Source organism: Haliotis rufescens, unplaced genomic scaffold (genome assembly GCF_023055435.1).
Source record: "Haliotis rufescens isolate VD_foot unplaced genomic scaffold, xgHalRufe1.0.p SCAF_11, whole genome shotgun sequence".
Classification (NCBI taxonomy): domain Eukaryota; kingdom Metazoa; phylum Mollusca; class Gastropoda; order Lepetellida; family Haliotidae; genus Haliotis; species Haliotis rufescens.
The window spans coordinates 31,680,242-31,686,241 of record NW_025963791.1 but is presented as its reverse complement, the minus strand read 5'-3'; positions in this window follow the sequence as shown (position 1 = coordinate 31,686,241).

Here is a 6,000-nt window from a genome sequence, read left to right as displayed (position 1 = left end):
AGAACTTTGATTTGGCAGCAAATGATGTTAATTTATTCGTGTGGCTGCCAAGACTCGGTATACTGCTGGTCATATAATCACAGGTAACTTCTTTATTGTGGACAATAACAACCTTAGGCAGTTTTTCAAATATGGGCCAATATGTCGTGAGCAGCTTCCTACAAAAGGAGATCACAACTTTTTAATTATTATGGATGCTGTCGAAGCGTACCCCCAAAAACTGGCCAATAAAGAAGATGAACCAGTTGAATGTCTTTGCGTCCCTGTCACTGCGTGATGTTGTCCTTGGTTGAATGCACAAACAGGAAAAGAGGAATTGAATTGAATTATACCAATTCTGTCGGGTATGAGTGACAAATCAAATAATGCCACATATAAGGACAGGATGTTAAGTGAGGACTAAAATTGCAAACCACGCATTAGTACCAACAATGTTTGAGTCTTTTATTCTGGGTTCCAAATCTCCATTAAAATCCGTTAATTAAGAGAGATATAGTGCACTGTCAAACAAATGTACCACCAAAATCTCATAGATTAACTGTATTCCTTAATACAATAAATTGAGGATTATTTTTTTATTCACATAAAATATGTTGACTTAATACCATGTGATGCTCAAAACAAGTATTTCCTGACTTTTTGCAATCTCAGTAAAGAACCAAGTTTAATCATGTCAACAGATTTGATTTTTCAATTTTGTCCACTTCTATTCCACACGACAAACCATTCGATAATCCATGGGGCATTTAAACGTGGTGACAAAAGATATAGTTACAACTCTATCTTCAAAGACTTAGGAGAATTTGTCATACGTGAAAGCAAATAACATGTGAAGGTTACTGAGAAAACAACATGTAAAATGCTCTGCTTCCACTTTGCTAGCAGCTGTGGGAAGTGAGCGGATAAGACATGAGGCAAGAAGGTGGCCTTTCCATGGGTACCAATAATTCTCCATTTCAAAAGAGAATTTGGCCAAGAAGTTGAATTTGAGCTTCAGATAATTACATCGATGATCTGATGCCTTTGATTTAACAGCTTTGAAATATAATCAAGTATGTTCTTTCTATGAAGATTTCAAAAAAGCGTAATACGAATCTTGATCAGAAGTTGTTTGATACAACATTCAATGCCTCAGTTAAGCTTTCATAGCGTTTAAGGGGCGGTCGGGTAGCCTAGTGGTTAATGCGTTCGCTCGTCACGCCGAAGACCCGGGTTCGAAGCCCGACATGCGTACAATGTGTGAAGACCATTTCTGGTGTCCCCCGTGGTGATATTGCTTGAATATTGCTAAAAGCGGCGTAAAACCAAACTCACTCACTCACTCATAGCGTTTTATTGATGACTTGTAGAGGATATTTCCAAATTTCTGTATTTGACGAACCAATGACCAAAAATGATGTCCGTTGCAAAAACCTTATTTAGATCATGTGCACCCGTGCTTTTTTTAGGTGAACAATCGATTTGCCTTTGCATGTGTTGGTGACGGATGCCAACAGTGAGGAAGGGTACTCTCACCTTTTCAATACACCATGTATTAGCAATATTTGATTGGATAAAAAAAACACATGAATATGATAAACTCGAAATCGTATAATGGAATCTTTTTGATGGACAATCGAGATTATTTAATGATTGGTTCCCCCTGCCGTTGACGTGTTATATTGATACTTATGGAAATCCTGACGGTTTAATAGACATGTTTTGAAAAAATCTTTTTGCGAAAATATAAATTGATAGAAAGATATTAGTTCTGTCTGGAATCAAACAAGGACCGTCATCCGACGCACGTGCATTCGCGGAGATGTACTTAGTTATCACCAAGGAACCATTCATTCCGTCGTATTACAGGGAGTGTGTTGTGTGAGTCACTCAAGTCAACGCCTACCGTATAAAACTATGACGTGTGCAAAAGCCCGTCACATGGAGACATGTGTAGTCGTTCTGTTGACGTGTGTGCATCTAAGGCAGTGAGGAGACATGTGTTGGCGTTCTGTTGACGTGTGTGCATCTACGACAGTGAGGAGACATGTGTAGGCGTTCTGTTGACGTGTGTGCATCTAAGGCAGTGAGGAGACATGTGTAGGCGTTCTGTTGACGTGTGTGCATCTAAGGTAGTGAGGATACGTGTGTTGGCGTTCTGTTGACGTGTGTGCATCTACGACAGTGAGGAGACATGTGTAGGCTTTCTGTTGAGGTGTGTGCATCTAAGGCAGTGAGGAGACGTGTGTAGGCGTTCTGTTGAGGTGTGTGCATATAAGGCAGTAGGGAGACATGTGTAGGCGTTCTGTTGAGGTGTGTGCATCTACGACAGTGAGGAGACATGTGTAGGCGTTCTGTTGACGTGTGTGCATCTACGACAGTGAGGAGACGTGTAGGCGTTCTGTTGAGGTGTGTGCATATAAGGCAGTGGGGAGACATGTGTAGGCGTTCTGTTGACGTGTGTGCATCTACGACAGTGAGGAGACATGTGTAGGCGTTCTGTTGACGTGTTTGCATCTACGACAGTGAGGAGACATGTGTAGGCGTTCTGTTGACGTGTGTGCATCTACGACAGTGGAAGACGTATGTAGGCGTTCTGTTGAGGTGTGTGCATCTAAGGCAGAAAGGAGACATGTGTAGGCGTTCTGTTGAGGTGTGCGCATCTAAGGCAGGGAGGAGACATGTGTAGTCGTTCTGTTGACGTGTGTGCATCTAAGGCAGTGAGGAGACATGTATAGTTGTTCTGTTGAGGTGTGTGCATCTAAGGCAGTGAGGAGACATGTGTAGGCGTTCTGTTCACGTGTGTGCATCTAAGGCAGTGAGGAGACAGGTGTAGGCGTTCTGTTGAGGTGTGTGCATCTAAGGCAGTAGGGAGACATGTGTAGGCGTTCTGTTCAGATGTGTGCATCTACGGCAATGCGGAGACATCTGTAGGCGTTCTGTTGACGTGTGTGCATCTAAGGCAGTGAGGAGACATGTGAAGGCGTTCTGTTGACGTGTGTGCATCTGAGGCAGTGAGGAGACAAGTGTAGTCGTTCTGTTCACGTGTGTGCATCTAAGGTAGTGAGGAGACATGTGTAGGCGTTCTGTTGACGTGTGTGCATCTTAGGCAGTGAGGAGACATGTGTTGGCGTTCTGTTGACGTGTGTGCATCTAAGGCAATGAGGAGATATGTGTAGGCGTTCTGTTGAGGTGTGTGCATCTAAGGCAGTGAGGAGACGTGTAGGCGTTCTGTTGAGGTGTGTACATCTAAGGCAGTGAGGAGACATGTGTAGGCGTTCTGTTGAGGTGTGTGCATCTAAGGCAGTGAGGAGACATGTGTAAGCGTTCTGTTGACGTGTGTGCATCTACGACAGTGAGGAGACATGTGTAGGCGTTCTGTTCACGTGTGTGCATCTAAGGCAGTGAGTAGACATGTGTTGGCGTTCTGTTGACGTGTGTGCATCTACGGCAATGAGGAGATATGTGTAGGCGTTCTGTTGAGGTGTGTGCATCTAAGGCAGTGAGGAGACATGTGTAGGCGTTCTGTTGACGTGTGTGCATCTAAGGCAGTAAGGAGACATGTGAAGGCGTTCTGTTGAGGTGTGTGCATCTGAGGCAGTGAGGAGACAAGTGTAGTCGTTCTGTTCACGTGTGTGCATCTAAGGTAGTGAGGAGACATGTGTAGGCGTTCTGTTGACGTGTGTGCATCTGAGGCAGTGAGGAGACATGTGTACGCGTTCTGTTGACGTGTGTGCATCTTAGGCAGTGAGGAGGCATGTGTTGGCGTTCTGTTGACGTGTGTGCATCTAAGGCAATGAGGAGATATGTGTAGGCGTTCTGTTGAGGTGTGTGCATCTAAGGCAGTGAGGAGACGTGTAGGCGTTCTGTTGAGGTGTGTACATCTAAGGCAGTGAGGAGACATGTGTAGGCGTTCTGTTGAGGTGTGTGCATCTAAGGCAGTGAGGAGACATGTGTAAGCGTTCTGTTGACGTGTGTGCATCTAAGGCAGTGAGGAGACAAATAGACGTTCTGTTGAGGTGTGTGTATCTAAGGCAGTGCGGAGACATGTGTAGGCGTTCTGTTGACGTCTGTGCATCTACGACAGTGAGGAGACATGTGTAGGCGTTCTGTTGACGTGTGTGCATCTACGACAGTGGAAGACGTGTGTAGGCGTTCTGTTGAGGTGTGTGCATCTAAGGCAGTAAGGAGACATGTGTAGGCGTTCTGTTGAGGTGTGCGCATCTAATGCAGGGAGGAGACATGTGTTGGCGATCTGTTGAGGTGTGTGCATCTACGGCAGTGAGGAGACATGTGAAGGCGTTCTGTTGAGGTGTGTGCATCTAAGGCAGTGAGGAGACATGTGTAGGCGTTTTGTTGACGTGTGTGCATCTAAGGCAGTGAGGAGACATGTATAGTTGTTCTGTTGAGGTGTGTGCATCTAAGGCAGTAGGGAGACATGTGTAGGCGTTCTGTTGAGATGTGTGCATCTACGGCAATGAGGAGACATGCGTAGGCGTTCTGTTGACGTGTGTGCATCTAAGGCAGTGAGGAGACATGTGTAGGCGTTCTGTTGAAGTGTGTGCATCTACGGCAGTGAGGAGACATGTGTAGGCGTTCTGTCGAGGTGTGTGCATCTACGACAGTGGAAGACGTGTGTAGGCGTTCTGTTGAGGTGTGTGCATCTAAGGCAGTGAGGAGACATGTGTAGGCGTTCTGTTGAGGTGTGCGCATCTAAGGCAGTGAGGAGACATGTGTTGCCGATCTGTTGAGGTGTGTGCATCTAAGGCAGTGAGGAGACATGTATAGTTGTTCTGTTGAGGTGTGTGCATCTAAGGCAGTGAGGAGACATGTGTAGGCGTTCTGTTGACGTGTGTGCATCTAAGGCAGTGGGGAGACAGGTGTAGGCGTTATGTTGAGGTGTGTGCATCTAAGGCAGTAGGGAGACATGTGTAGGCGTTCTGTTGACGTGTGTGCATCTAAGGCAGTGAGGAGACATGTGAAGGCGTTCTGTTGACGTGTGTGCATCTGAGGCAGTGAGGAGACAAGTGTAGTCGTTCTGTTCACGTGTGTGCATCTAAGGTAGTGAGGAGACATGTGTAGGCGTTCTGTTGACGTGTGTGCATCTTAGGCAGTGAGGAGACATGTGTAGGCGTTCTGTTGACGTGTGTGCATCTGAGGCAGTGAGGAGACATGTGTTGGCGTTCTGTTGACGTGTGTGCATCTAAGGCAATGAGGAGATATGTGTAGGCGTTCTGTTGAGGTGTGTGCATCTAAGGCAGTGAGGAGACAAATGGACGTTCTGTTGAGGTGTGTGTATCTAAGGCAGTGCGGAGACATGTGTAGGCGTTCTGTTGACGTGCGTGCATCTACGACAGTGAGGAGACATGTGTAGGCGTTCGGTTGACGTGTGTGCATCTAAGGCAGTGAGGAGACATGTGAAGGCGTTCGTTTGAGGTGTGTGCATCTACGACAGTTGAAGACGTGTGTAGGCGTTCTGTTGAGGTGTGTGCATCTAAGGCAGTAAGGAGACATGTGTAGGCGTTCTGTTGAGGTGTGTGCATCTAAGGCAGTGAGGAGACATGTGTAAGCGTTCTGTTGACGTGTGTGCATCTAAGGCAGTAAGGAGACATGTAAAGTTGTTCCGTTGAGGTGTTTGCATCTAAGGCAGTAAGGAGACGTGTAGGCGTTCTGTTGAGGTGTGCGCATCTAAGTCAGTAAGGAGACATGTATAGTTGTTCTATTGAGGTGTGTGCATCTAAGGCAGTGACGAGACATGTGTAGGCGTTCTCTTGACGAGTGTACATCTAAGGCAGCGAGTAGACATGTGTTGGCGATCTGTTGACGTGTGTACATCTAAGGCAGTGAGGAGACATGTGTAGGCGTTCTGTTGAGGTGTGTGCATCTAAGGCAGTGAGGAGACATGTGTAGGCGTTCTCTTGACGTGTGGGCACTCGTGAAGAGCAACCTCCTCGTGGTGAGTGCTGGGTAGCGCTAATAGCTCTTCCCCCGTGTGGAACCGGGGTAGAATATTTCCACAGC